Source organism: Myxine glutinosa, chromosome 7 (assembly GCF_964187855.1).
Source record: "Myxine glutinosa chromosome 7, kmMyxGlut1.1, whole genome shotgun sequence".
Classification (NCBI taxonomy): domain Eukaryota; kingdom Metazoa; phylum Chordata; class Myxini; order Myxiniformes; family Myxinidae; genus Myxine; species Myxine glutinosa.
This window is the reverse complement of record NC_136267.1, coordinates 127,527,189-127,542,472: the sequence shown is the minus strand read 5'-3', so window position 1 is coordinate 127,542,472 and position 15,284 is coordinate 127,527,189. Positions and strand designations below refer to the sequence as shown.

The 15,284-nt window shown below is 48.1% G+C and overlaps 1 protein-coding gene across 1 annotated transcript in view; it reads right to left on the bottom strand.

Annotated features, from left to right (window-relative positions):
• The window catches only part of MYLK (myosin light chain kinase), a gene marked incomplete in the record, with an annotated part of 313,975 nt that overhangs the window by 298,083 nt on the left and 608 nt on the right, over window positions 1–15,284 (bottom strand).

Genomic DNA, 15,284 nt, shown 5'->3' with positions numbered 1-15,284 from the left:
CCTGAGCATCCATCCGGTTCCCCATTACCCCCAATTGCTCACTCTGAGCATCCATCCGGCCCTCCAATCGCTCACTATTCTGGGCCATAAGGGCCTTCATTTGTATAAAAAAAAGGTTCAAATCCATTGGCATCTCCGGTTCGACTACCGCGACCATGGGCGTGGCTAAATGTGGCGCCGCTGTAATCACGTGCGCGAGAGCGCCATTTTGTGCACCTGAAATTCCCGCAACCACATTGCCATTTTCCTCCTCCCTTTCTTCCACATACATTTCCCCTGGTTCCTGGGTTACCCCTAACCCGTCTATCTCCCCCACCGACATCCGATCGCCTTGATTGTCCATGGCGCGATCTCAAAATTCGGGTTTTATAAAACAACACAATTTCGGCAGCTCGTAATTTTGACCAAAAATTTTTTTTTTTTTTAAATTTGGGCCTAACAAATTTAGTCCCGGGTCCGAATCCGACTCCTCGACACCAATTGTTACGGACACGGTTTTTGGATGTTATTTTACCGAGCGGTGGTGTATTTAACCGCGTCCGAACAGTTACTCCCCGATTAGAACCCGATTCCAACCAAACGTTGACTAATCGCGCTACAGATATTCAATTGGGAAACCTCTAAAGCGACCGAAAGAGAAGAAGAGAGAAGAAAGACAGAGTTTGGAGGAAGAACAGATTTATTATACACACACAAGCAATATTTTAGAGCGACCAATATTATTTACAGCAATAGATGGAAAAGAGCAGTCACACAGTGCATTGTTAACTTATTCTATTTCATTTACTTAATCCCCAAGACAAACGAGTAGGACAGGACGTTCACACTCACACGGTGGATATTGCAGGCAGGTAATGGCTCGAGGTTGATTGCTTGAGAGGAAGGCAAGGTCGGAGGCAGCAGCTTTCAACCCCTCGCGGTTTTGGCGGGAAAACCTCCGTCGCGTATCCGCGGCCGTCACGCGCTGGCTCGGCACACCTGCTCCTCTTCCTGGGGTGGAGCCGTCTCCCTCCGTTCAGCGCGTCTCTCCAACGACAGGGGATATTGCAGGCAGGTAGGTAGGGCTTGCGGTGGATTGCGCTCCTCTTCCAGGTCATCCCCCAGCGTATCTCTCAAGGCCTCTCCTTGGTGCAGCCTCGTTGCTCCTCTCCAGCTCCTCTCCAGTCATCTCTCATCTCGACTCGTAAAGCAGTCCCCTCCAGTCGCTTTTATCACCTCCGGCGGAATTAAGCCGCCGGCTCCGAGGGCACGCCTACCGGGTCACTCACCGCGGTGTTGATTGGCTGTTAGGGCCGGTTCACTCCTGCCCTCTTCTGACGAGGTGGAGACACGCCTTTCTTCTCCAACCTTACCTCGTGGCCAATGGTGGTTGAAGAGAAAAACCGACCAAAATGAGGAAGGCAAATGGAAGGGAGGTTTTGGGGAAATTGGAAGAGCCTACGCTTATTTTGTTTGATACAATGCAAAGTCAATCTAGTGGAAAACACATACTTAGCCTACATGGAATAAGGAAATACACTATTTAAAAGATATATCGTGACCTGCGTGTATGTTCTATGAAATTAATTAGGAGGACGGCTGCGACCATTATTTACATTACCAGGATGTTACCATACCAAAACCATACTCTTCACATCCGTTACCCTTCCTCCAAAATTGTTACACTACTCAAAACCCGTTACACTTCTCAAAACCCGTTACACTTCTCAAAACCCGTTACACTTCTCAAAATCGTTACAATATATATAACTGTGAGAAATAGTAGAAACTCCACAGTACGAGCAGGGCGTCTCATTTGCATTAAATAAATAATCGGGAGATTAAATCAGACGCGGGCGTAGCTTCAGGACGTCGATCTTTAATTTGACAAGCTTTCGACCAACAAAGGTCTTCTTCTTAGTCGTCCCCAAGTTCAACGGAAGTCTTTTTAATGTAGAAATCTTCCGTTGAACTTGGGGACGACTAAGAAGACCTTTGTTGGTCGAAAGCTTGTCAAATTAAAGATCGACGTCCTGAAGCTACGTCCACGTCTAATTTAATCTCCCGATTATATATATATATATTGTTGCGGATATGAGGATTGTATGTTTTTGATTGTGTGTATTGTATTGGAAATTGCTGTGTAACATTGTTGATTATGGCCCCTCCTGCCTCCAGAGTTGTGTAAAGGTAAAAAGGGCGTCCCGGTAGTTAATTCCATGAAACACCACATTGAAGGACACGATAAAACCCTTGTTCAGTAGCTTATATCTTTATTATGTGTTTTAGAGTAAGGCCTTGTCTTCCAGTAACATGACACTCCATTGCACCAAGTAAAAGAGATAGATTCCCTTCATTCCCATTCCCAAAAACCTCCATTTCCCCTTTCGTAATGGCCAAGCCTCAATTTGGCAATTACATCCCCTCCAAAGCCGCCATTGGCCACGAGGCAGGGTCGGGGAAGAAAGGCGTGCCCGCCCGTCGTCATCAAGGGCGGAGCCAGAGGGTCGCGCGACCAACCATGGCCGAGGTGAGCACACCGAGGGGCGTGTCCTGAAGGCCGGCGGCTTAATCGCCGGAGGCATGATAAAGGCGCGCGGAAGGGTCGTCAGAAGAGAGTTGCAAAAAGGTCCAAGGCTGAGCTGAGCTGCGTGGTGAGGTGAAAAGGAAAGAGCTGGGTCGTCAGAGCAGAGCTGAGTTGTGAGGTCCAAAAGCAGAAGATCATCCAGGGAAGCACAAAGCCTGCTATTCGTCACCTTGCTCACCAGCAGCAGCGTCTACAGCAGCAACAAGACTCGACAGCCGTTTGGGGCCTGGACGGCAGTTTGGAGCAGGGCCGCGAAGAAACGGCGGCTGCCCAACGCGCGGATCGTGCTGCCGGACCCATTGGACTTTCCTCTCCTTCCAGCCATTCCTGCCTGCAAGTTCCCCATTTGCGTACGTGAGTTTGTTTTGTTTGTTCTGTCCTGGGTAGGTAATTAAGTCTGTATAAGTTAGTAATTTTCACTGTGTCACCTGCCTTTTTCATGTCCCCTGTAAATAACCGTGACTGCTCTTTTTGCTTGTGTATGTGTAAATAATAAACCCCGTTACTCTTCTGTACGTCTTCTTCTTCTTCCTCCTCTTTGCATTCGGTCGCTTTAGAGTTTTCCACATTGAATAGCTGTGGCGCGATACGGCCAACGTCTGGGTGAATCGGGTGAATCGGGGAAACTGTTCGGCCGCAGTGCCTTCGCTCGGCAAACAACATCCTTAACCGCGAACCGTAACAATTGGTGTCTGGGCGTGAGATTCGAGGCCCGAACCAAATTTTAAAAAACATCTAGGAAAAAATTTGGTCAAAATTTGGAGCTGCTGGAAATTTGTGTTGTTTTAAAGCAAAACCCGAATTTTGAAATCGCGCCATTGCTGGTCAAGGCGACGGGATGTCGGTGGGAGAGATAGACGGGGTAGAATCAACCCAGGACCTCGGGGAAATGTATGTGGATGAAAGAGAGGAGGAGAACATGGGCAATGTGGTTGAGGGGGTATCAGGTGCACAAAATGGCGCGCTCGCGCACGTGGTTGAAGGGTCCCAAAATAGCGGCGCCGCGGAGGGCGAGCCCGCGGTGGCGGCTGGGGATGCTGGGCAAACCGGGTTTGACCTCAGATTATTCTTGACCCAACTGATGGCAAAAATGGATGCCCAAAGTGATAAGTCCACCCGAGAGCAAAGAGAAATGGGTGAGCAATTGGGGGTAATGAGGGACGAAGCGAGGGCTCGGAGTGAGCAATTGGGGGTAATGAGGGACGAAGCGAGGGCTCGGAGTGAGCAATTGGGGGTAATGAGGGATGAAGCGAGGGGTACCGGTGAGGGATTAGACAAGAAATTTGAGGGATTAGACAAGAAATTTGAGGGGTTAGACAATGGGATAGAAGGGGTGAAACATGGGTTAACGGGGGTGGAAAATAGAATGGCTGCCCAGGAGAATCAGATAGAGGGGGTGAAAAATGGGTTAATGGGGTTAGAAAATAGGATGGAAGACAAATTGCGGGAGATAGGGGAACAATCCGCCCGAGAAATTAAACAAATGGGAGAGCAGATAGAGGAGGTAAAAATCGGGGTAGAAACCAAACTGGATGCTCAGAGGGATGAATTGGGACAGATGAGGGTGGCATCTACAAAAGAGAGGGAGGAGATGAAGGAGGAGATACGACGAGGTGTAAGTGAGGAGGTTTCGGGGGTACGCGAGGAGGTAAAGCGAGGTGAAAAGCGGATGGAGAAAGAGGTGAGGAATAATACGGCTAGGTTACAGGGGGGCATAGAAGACCTGACGGAGGAGGTGGAACAGCTGACGGAGGGACAAAAAGAACTAACGGAGCAGGTTCAAAGGAACACTGCAGTACTAGGAGGGTTAAAAGCGACACAAAACGACATTAAAAATGACTTGATAGCGACACAGAGGCAATGTCAGATGGTACGTGAGGGACTGACAATGAGGTTGGACAAGGTGACGGAGGTAATGGAGACAAAGGACCGGCAGGTGAGGATGCACATAGAGACGGTCACGGTAGCCTTAGACGACGAGATAGAGGAGTCGCACTGGGAAATAAAAGAGGTGAAGCAAAAATTAGAGGAAGTGGAAGAAGAGGTGAGTGAAATTAAGAAGAGACGGACAGAAACTAAGAGAGAAATAAAGGAGGAGGTAATGGAATTGGTACAAGGTCTGTGCTCAAATCGTGATGATGTGCTCACTAACCAAATAAAGAGTTTGCAGGTGGCAGAGGAAGTGCGGAGACGAGGTGCCAAGGTGAGTGGCGATATATTCGGAAATGTACATGATGTGAGGGGAGCTTCAGTCGGCCTGGGGGTAGATTTGGATCCGGGTGTTCGTGAGAGGCCATTGGTGAAGTGTGTGACGGGTACGGTGTGCGAAAGAGGAGGTGTGCGAGAATGTCCGACTCTGGGGTGTGTGAGGAAAAAGTGCGCGCCAAGGAGTGAGTGTGCTGTCGAGAGTGAGTCGGTCGTAGCGCGTGTGCGAGGGAGCACATGGAAGCGCGTAGTGAGGAGTGTTACGGAGGAAGTAACGGGAGAGTATGCGCAAGAGGATGCGCGAGAAAGGTGTGTAACGGACGGGTGCATGGGGAAAGAGTGCGCTGTCAAGAGTGAGGGAGAATGCACGCCTGTGGTGAGTGTTACAGAGGATGTAACGAGAGAGTGTACACCTGTGGTGAGTGTTACAGAGGATGTAACGGGAGAGTGTGCGCAAGAGGGTGCGCGAGAAAGGTGTGTAACGGACGGGTGCATGGGGAAAGAGTGCGCTGTCAAGAGTGAGGGAGAATGCACACCTGGGGTGAGTGTTACAGAGGATGTAACGGGAGAGTGTGCGCAAGAGTGTGCGCGAGAAAGATGTGTAACGGACAGGTGCATGAGGAAAGAGTGCGCTGTCGAGAGTAAAGGTGAATGCGCTGTCAAGAGTGGTGGTGAAAGTATTGAGAGTGACACGGAGCGTGAGTTGGTTGTGACAGGTGAGAGAGGATGTACACCTGGAATGGAAGGATGCACACCTAGAATAGTAGAGCGTGTGTGGGAATGCACACTTGAGTTGGTCGTGAGGCACGTGGTTGGGTGTGCAAGTGAGAGCACACCTGTGATTGTCACAGAGGAGGTGACCGAGGAGGGGGCACGAAGAGGTGTGTTGGTGAGGTGGGCGAATGACGAGTGTGTGCAAAGGTGTTCGGTGGTCAGGTGTGTGACCAAGTCTGTGAGCGGAATGAGTGTACCTGGGTGTGTAAGAGAAGGTGCAATGACGAGGAGCATGGAGACGGCTGGATGTGTGAGCAAGGAACGGGCTGCGGGGTGTAAGCATGCAGGTGAAGCATCGACGGTAACCGGGTTAGAGGTTAGAGCGACTTATAGCCGAATCGGGCCCTCGGTGCGTGCCGGGTTTCGCATGCCGCGAGGACCAGCGGGGATCCGAACCACGGCGGGTTCGAAAGGACCGCCGTACGTGATCCACGCTGGGCCGCGCTTGGAACGGCCGCGTCCGTGCTCCACTAGGCGGAGCGGGCAGCCCGATAGGAAGGGTCGTCATGGCGACCCCTTTTTGTTGAGGCGTTCCGGTAGGTCGAGATCGGGCCATGGGATGGCTCCGTGCCGAGGTGGTGCGTGGGATCTCGGCCCGGGTAAGCGTCCTTCCCTGCACCGAGTGTCGGACGCATCCAGCCACCGGCACCAAAGAACCCGCATTCATTGCTCGGCTGTACGAAGCCGAGCTTTAGAAGTGAATTGGCGCACCGAGAGGATCTAGTAAGTAGACGGATGATGAGGTTAGTGTTTTGGACCCAAAATTAGAAGAAAAAAAGCAAAATTTGATGATTGGCAGTAAGGATTGGCAGATGATGGGTAGTGATTGGCAAATTTTTGATTGGTTGAAATTTAGTGTGCAAAATTGGTAGTGGAACGTCCCCAATGTGGTGGGATGGCAACTCTGTCATCCCTCACAAGCGGGGGGCATAGGAGCACTAGTTTTATGGGGTTTATGGCAGTGAAAACTAGCCCAGGAGGGTTTGGATAGTGTGTAGGGATCTAGAAAAGAACGACCTTAGGTGACGTTAAGATTAGGTAGTGACAATGATACCTGTAGTGGGGACGCAGGTAGATTAGTGTGGATGATAATGACGTGGTATGTGCTTAGTTTAAAGGGAAGACCGGGAGCACTAAGTTAGCAGGGCAACAGGTAGTTCAGATGATGCCGTGTGTTTGAGGATTGGAAGTGTATTGTGAAAGGTGTGTAAGGAACAGGTGTGATTGCACAGGTGTGCAACTGAACAGGTGGATGGAGCAGTGTATGAGTGAGAGTGATAGTGATAGTGATGAGTGTGGTATTGACCGAATGGTCCAGGAAGGAAGGAGGGTGCAGGTGGCACCAGGTATGATTGCACAGGTGTGCACCAACAGGTGTATGGAATAAATGGGAGTGTGGAGTATATGGAGTATTGGAATGGATGGTCGTGGAGTGAGTATGGTGGAAACTATGGAGTGGAGTGGATGGTGCGAAGGTGTGAGTGGGGGAAGGATGGACCCCCATCAGGAATACCCGGGGAGGGTAGTGTAAGTGTTAGGTAGAGGGTATAGGTAAATTGTGGTTGGATATTGGCATCTGTGGTGCGTGGTGGAAGAATGGTATTTGGATGGGTGCATTAGTGTTGTGGAAATGGCTGGGCGTGTAGCCTGTTAGTGTGTGTAGTTGGTTCGGGCACTCCACCACTGTGAGGATGTCGGCCAGGTGAGGCCGCAGGTGGGCTCTGGGAGCCGGTAGAGTTGTTGTGAATGGGGCCCGAGGATCCGGAGGACGGACCCGGGTAGCCCAGTGCCAGAGGGCACCAAGGGGTGACAGAGCCAGGAGGGGCCTTCCCCAATTAGATAGGTTAGGGTGAGGAGCTAGGTAAGCTCGGGTGGCAACTACAGTGGTGGAGGTGTGCAGGTGGGTAGACCTGCTGGGAGAGTTGCACGACCCAGCCCAGAAATTGTGCAAGGGCACCGGGAGATGAATCGGGGGAGTGAGACCCCAAATTGAGAAGCACCACAGTTTGGTCAATGGGAATTGGTTTTTAGAACCCATAGTGTAAGTTGGCCAATGGATTGGCAGGGAAAGACCCCGGGTAGTGTAAAGTGTGTTAAAGTCATTTAGAGGATAGTTAGGATTGAAGTCTCCTCGCACCATCTGCATCCACTCACCTGGGATGACGTACCTCCACACCATGCCAGGTTGTTTTTATTATTTTTATGATGCAACTGTTTGGATTGTGAGACGCATCATGACGTGGGTGTGACATTGTGCTGATGTCCCATCTCTTCCTCCTTATGAGGATTGATGATGAATTGGGTGATAGCAAATTTTGGTTAGAGGGATTGTGGGAACGAATTTGGTGTAGGGGAAATATGGGGAAGACGTGACATTAGTGACGAATTTGTAAATGTGTAGATTTTTGTAAATATGGGGTAAGGGCAAGGGTAGTGTAGGTGACAGGGGGGGTGACGTACGGTAGGGACGAGCTTTCTCACTTCGCTCTCCGTACGCACTTCACCTTGCATTGCCTTATTGATGTGTACCCTTGTGACCTTACCCCTCGCTCATCTGTCTCTCCCCCCTTTGTCTCCCACATGAGGACCTGTGCGCCACTGGGCGCCGAGGGGAGCGTGCGTGAGTCAGCCATTGTGCGCCCTCAACTCCCAGAACCAGCTGTCTGCATCGATGCACCACATTATGGACCACATGCCTGTGGCCGAGCACCACTTATGGACCCCATGGGTTGGGGCATGGCCCCTCTGCTGGAACCGGCCATGAAGGCCCGAAATCTTGCTGGCGGACCTTGGCCACAGGGCACCGATGCCCCACAGGTGAACCACACTAGTCGGCCCTCTGGGCCATAAATAAAAAAAATAAAAATGGACACGTTGGGTGCATTTCATTTTATGCTCAAATAGGCCGCCAGTAAGAAAATGAGAGAAAATGACAACATCTGGAAGAAATAATAATAGCCAGCAGAGGGAGCCGAAGGGCAAGAGACCACCTGCAGGGTTAGGGGTTGTTGATTTTATTTTTATTATTGAACATTGAGTGAACAATGATGACTGTGCACCGATTGGTGCCTGAGGGTGTATTGGTGCGTTTTTGGGTGCTTTCATGGTGCGTCGATGCAGAGCAGACTGTCTCCCCCCCAGAAAGAACAATCACAGGTCCTGGTTGCGTTTTGTAAATAAAGTAGCGTCAATTGTAAATAATGCTCCCCACCGTCAGTGTGTAGTTTGAAGACCATTCCGCAATTCGGTTAACTGTGGGCGTGAGTCTGTTAGGCAGGGTGCAATGGAGCAGCGGGACACATTTATCTATGTTTTAAAACTGTCGCACTCAGGGTCAGGTTAAAAGTAGAGGGAACTACACCTACGTGTCACACTAACTTAAAGTTATAGGCCCGGGACGTGCCTAAGAGGTGGAGGGTGCAGTGTTGCGGATATGAGGATTGTATGTTTTTGATTGTGTGTATTGTATTGGAAATTGCTGTGTAACATTGTTGATTATGGCCCCTCCTGCCTCCAGAGTTGTGTAAAGGTAAAAAGGGCGTCCCGGTAGTTAATTCCATGAAACACCACATTGAAGGACACGATAAAACCCTTGTTCAGTAGCTTATATCCTTATTATGTGTTTTAGAGTAAGGCCTTGTCTTCCAGTAACATGACACTCCATTGCACCAAGTAAAAGAGATAGCTTCCCTTCATTCCCATTCCCCAAAACCTCCATTTCCCCTTTCGTAATGGCCAAGCCTCAATTTGGCAATTACATCCCCTCCAAAGCCGCCATTGGCCACGAGGCAGGGTCGGGGAAGAAAGGCGTGCCCGCCCGTCGTCATCAAGGGCGGAGCCAGAGGGTCGCACGACCAACCATGGCCGAGGTGAGCACACCGAGGGGCGTGTCCTGAAGGCCGGCGGCTTAATCGCCGGAGGCGTGATAAAGGCGCGCGGAAGGGTCTTCAGAAGAGAGTTGCAAAAAGGTCCAAGGCTGAGCTGAGCTGCGTGGAGAGGTGAAAAGGAAAGAGCTGGGTCGTCAGAGCAGAGCTGAGTTGTGAGGTCCAAAAGCAGAAGATCATCCAGGGAAGCACAAAGCCTGCTATTCGTCACCTTGCTCGCCAGCAGCAGCGTCTACAGCAGCAACAAGACTCGACAGCCGTTTGGGGCCTGGATGGCAGTTTGGAGCAGGGCCGCGAAGAAACGGCGGCTGCCCAACGTGCGGATCGTGCTGCCGGACCCATTGGACTTTCCTCTCCTTCCAGCCATTCCTGCCTGCAAGTTCCCCATTTGCGTACGTGAGTTTGTTTTGTTTGTTCTGTCCTGGGTAGGTAATTAAGTCTGTATAAGCTAGTAATTTTCACTGTGTCACCTGCCTTTTTCATGTCCCCTGTAAATAACCGTGACTGCTCTTTTTGCTTGTGTATGTGTAAATAATAAACCCCGTTACTCTTCTGTACGTCTTCTTCTTCTTCTTCCTCTTTGCATTCGGTCGCTTTAGAGTTTTCCACATTGAATAGCTGTGGCGCGATACGTCCAACGTCTGGGTGAATCGGGTGAATCGGGGAAACTGTTCGGCCGCGGTGCCTTCGCTCGGCAAACAACATCCTTAACCGCGAACCGTAACAATATATTTACAGTCGTGGCCAAAAATATTGGCACCCTTGCACTTTTTTCAAAGAATGCACCATTTCTTCCAGAAAATTGTTGAAATAAAAAAATATTTTGGTATCCACATATGTATTTCTTTGGTTTACAGTGGAACAGCACAAAAAAGCTGAAAAAATTACGAAATCTTAGCTTATTCCACACAGAAATCCTAAACTGGCCCGGATATTATTATTGGCACCTTTTAGAAGTTGTAAGAAATAATTCTATTTCAAGCAGGTTATTCTCCTTTACTTTGGAATTGAACTCACCTGTGGTGCGTTGCACGTGCCTGCAATATAAAAATCATCCATCAACCAGTTTGAATAGAAAAAAGGAGCTATTCTGCTGTTTTGTTTTACTGTGTGTACCGCAATGAGCATGGAGAAAAGAAAAAAACCAGAGAATTGTCTGAGGAAGTCAGACACAACATTATAGCCAAGCATGGACAATCTCAAGTGCACAAGTCCATCTCCAGAGACCATGATGTTCCTGTGTCCACCGCATGCAATGTTATCAGGAAGTTTAAGGCCCATGGAACTGCAGCCAACCTCCCTGGACATGGCCGCAAGAGAAAACTTGATCCAAGATTGCAGCGACGGATTGTTTGAATGGTGGAGAAAGCACCTCGATCAACTGCCAAACAGATTCAAGCTGACATTCAGACACAAGGTACGATAGTTTCAAATCGCACCATCCATCACCAACTCAATGAAAGGGGGTTCTATGGTAGAAGACCCAGGAGGACCCCACTGCTAAGAAAGCCCGACTGGAGTTTGCCAAAACACACCTGAATAAGCCAAAATGCCTCTGGGAGAATGTGCTGTGGACCGATGAGACCAAATTAAAGCTTTTTGGTAAAGCACATCATCTCTATGTTTACAGAAAACAAAATGAAGCCTTCAAAGAAAATAACACCTTCCCTACAGTCAAACATGGAGGAGGTTCAGTTATGTTTTGGAGCTGCTGTGCTGCCTCTGGCACTGGGTGCCTTGAATGTGTGCATGGCATCATGAAATCAGGAGATTGCCAAGGCATTTTGGAGCACAATGTTCAACCCAGTGTCAGAAAGCTGGGTCTCAGTCGAAGGTCATGGGTCTTGCAGCGGGACAATAACCCCAAACACACTTCAAAAAGCACCCAGGAATGGTTCAGGACCATTTCCAGAAGAACTTCCAAGACCACAAACTGCCAGTAGAGCCGAGCTAGGTGTGGCTTCACGCGGTTGAAACCAAAGCATTCAGAATCATTGGAATCTCCTGTGATGAAGCTGATTGTGAGGGTCTTTCTCTCTCTCTCTCTCCTCCCCCCCCCCCCCTCTCTTTCTCTCTTTCTCTCACCGCAGCCAGGTTGGTGGTCTTTCTGTCTTCTACAGACTCCTCTCCGACCTTGCTCCCCCTGCTCTGTCCGTGCTATGTCCCCCAAATATTCCTGCAGGATGCACAAGATCTGCCAGAAACTCTCTTCTGGTGAAACTGCCAAAATCAAGACTCTCTGCTCACCTTCACTCTTTCATTCCTCTTTTTCCCCACCTCTGGAACAAACTGCCACACTCTCTTCAATCCCTCTCCTCCCTCCAGGTCTTTAAAACAGCTGTTCACCACCATCTCTTATCTTCCCCCATCCAAAACCTTGATCTTTTCTACCACCGCTAATTTCACCCCAATTCCACTTTTTGAAATACCAACTTTTGTCCTGGAAGTCCTTGGTGTCCTTGTGCTTTATACTTCTCCCTCCCCCCCCCCCCCCTTCCCACGCCTCCTCCCCCCGGGCCCTCTCCCTTCCACACATCTCCCTGCTCTCGGATGTTGTGTGTGTGTGCTTCCCCTTTTCTCCCCATCTTGTCTTCCGCTCCCTCTTTTTGTGTATTTTGTTTGTCTGGTCAATTTGTTTGTGAAGTTAATGTTAGCTCTTTCACGAGCCTCGATTCAGTATACAAAAAAAAAAAAAAAAAAAAAAAAAAAAAAATCTCTTATCTTCTCCCATCCAAAACCTTGATCTTTTCTACCCCCATTAAAACACCTCAAATACGCCTCTTTCAATACCCAATTTCTTTCCTGAAATTCCTAGAAGTGTTCATTTGCTTTATACCGTGTACCCCTCCCTCCTCCCCCAGCCCTTCCCCTTCCACAGATCTACCTCTGTCCCTGTTCTCTGCTGTTGTTGTGCTTGTGTGCTTCCCTCTCTCTCTCCCCCCCCCCCCCCACCCTCTTGTCTCCCGCTCCCTTCATTGTATGTTATATGTGTCTGTGCATGTTTACATGTTCAATCTGTTATCTCTTACACGAGCCTCGATTCTGTAAACGAAAAAAACAAAACAAAACAAAAAAACAAAGGTAAAACGCTGGACTGCTCTGAAGTGGCCAGCAATGAGTCCTGAAGTAAATCCCATTGAACACCTGTGGGGAGCTCTGAAAACAGGAGTTTGGAGAAGGCACCCTTCAAATTATGGGAGAACTGGAGCAGTTTTCACAAGAAGAGTGGGCCAAACTGCCAGTAGAGAGGTGTAGGAAGCTCATTCATGTCTATAGGAAGTTAGTGCATGACTGCAGTTATTTTGTCCAGAGTCTGTTCTACCTAATATTAAGTCTTGGGTGTCAAGAATTTTGTCAATGCCATTTCTTTTTGTTTTCTGATTTAAAAGGATATATAAAGTTCTGAATCAAAAACAAAAGTTCTGTAATATTAACAGTGAAATAAAGAACTGTGGAGACCAAATACTGATGTCAATTTCAACTCATTTTTAGAGAAAATTGTGGGTCATTTGAAAAAAGTGCAAGGTTGCCAATATTTTTAGCCACGACTGGTATATACAGTCACGTGAAAAAGTAAGTACACCCCATGTAAAGTTTTGTCTTTTTCAACATATTTCAACATACAGCTATTTGATCTTCATTTCAACAATATTGATAGATAAAGGTGATATAATATAACAAATATCATGAAACATTTACATTTTGTAGTCCATTGTATAATTTAAATAAACATAAATGCAAATTTCGCATGTGGAAAAAGTAAGTACACCCATACATTGGGGTCCCAAACAATACCTCTAATAGGTGGTATTGCCCCCTTTGGCAGAAACAACCTCAAGTAGGCATTTCTTATAACTGTCCACCAGTCTCTGACATCGACTGGGAGAAATTTTTGCCCACTCCTCCATGCAGAATTCTTTCAACTGTTCGATTTTTGAGGGGTTTCTTGCATGCACAGCTCGTTTCAAATCCCTCCACAACATCTCAATGGGATTTAGATCCGGACTTTGACTTGGCCATTCCAGAACCCTCCATTTCTTTCTTTTCAGCCATTCCTTGGTGGATTTCCTGGTATATTTAGGGTCATTGTCATGTTGCAACGTCCACCTACAGTTGAGCTTCAACTTTCCGACAGATGGCCTCACATTATCCTCAAGCACCCTCTGGTACAATGAAGAATTCATAGTGGATTCTATGATGGTGAGCTGCCCAGGCCCTGATGCAGCAAAGCTGCCCCAAACCATAATATTTCCACCACCATGCTTTACATTTGGTATCAGGTTCTTGTGGTCAAATGTTGTATTTGGTTTTCGCCAAACATGTCTTCTGGTACTGTGGCCAAATAGCTCTACCTTTGACTCATCTGTCCAGAGCACATTGTTCCAGAAGTGCTGGTCTTTGCCTAGGTGTTCATTGGCAAACTTTAGTCTTGCCCTGATGTTCTTTCTGGACAGCAAAGGTTTCCTCCTGGCACACCTCCCATGTAGATCAAATTTGTGCAGCCTCTTTCTAATGGTAGACTCGTGCACTTTGCCATCAACAGTGGCAAGAGCTACCTGTAGGTCCCATGATGACATTCTGGGGTTCTTAGGGACTTCTTTGAGCATCTTGCGGTCTGCTCTCGGGCTGAACTTGCTGGGGCGGCCTTGCCTGAACAAGTTGGCAGTTGTTTGGAATCTTCTCCACTTGTACATGATCTTCCGGACAGTCGAATTTCAAATTGTTTGGAGATCTTTTTAAATCCCTTCCCAGACTCGTAGGCATCCATCAAAATGTATATATATATATACAGGGTGTTTCAAAAAGATTGATACAACTTTGACTTCCTGCCATTTCTTTTTTTTTTTTTACCTATACCGTTTTCCTTTTCAGGGTTTGGTGGTGTTATCGTGGTATCTGTTCCCTGGGATTTCTAGCTCCATAGCTCAACTATGCCATCTCCAGTGGAGCAGAAGACAAAAGTGGAGGCTCTGTGGTGTGAGACTAAATCATATGTAGACACCTGCCGGAGGTTCTGCTGGGAATACGACCTCAGAACACGTGGTAGACCCACAAATTGTGCCATTCAACGTATTGTGAAACATTTTGAGCACAAGGGTACAGTGCACAACCAGAGCAAGGGCGACAGTGGCAGGCCAGCTTCAGTAACCAAGAGCCAAGCCAACATCGACACCGTGTGGGATTCTGCAGTGGATTCTGCATTCCCAAGAAGTCCCACCACTGGCACTCCCAGGAGCTGGGCATCAAACCAACATCAGTCTGGCGTATCCTCACTAAGGAACTAAAGCTTTTCCCATAAATCATCTCTGTTAGGCATAAACTGAGTCAAGATGACATGAGAAGGAAACTTGATATGTGCAATTGGCTCAGTGACAGGATGGAGTGGTACCCAAACTGAATCAACCTGATGTGGTTCAGTGATGAAGCTCATTTCCGGGGTCATCAACAACAACATTTTCTGGGTAGCAGAACCACCTGAGACCTACAGGAAAGTTGGACAGAATTTTGGAGTCAGGATCAATGCCTGTCTGAACCGCGGAGGGGCACACGCCGAGAACGTCAATTACAAGGATTTTGAGAGCTGCGAGCCAATTTCAGACCTTGGGCTCTCACTAACTCCAGCAGTGAGTTACTGCAACAGCAATCAGTGATAGAAAATACCATGGCATAAGCTTTCAAGAAATGTTTGGTTCACGTTCCTGAGATTTCTGTTTCTTTGTAAATCAACGTGTAAAGTTGTATCACTCTTTTTGAAACACACTGTATATAGAATTATTTATATAATTATCAATACATGTAAATATATGTTGAAAGTTGGTGGTAGCATTCATTAAGGAGTCATCTACATACTACAT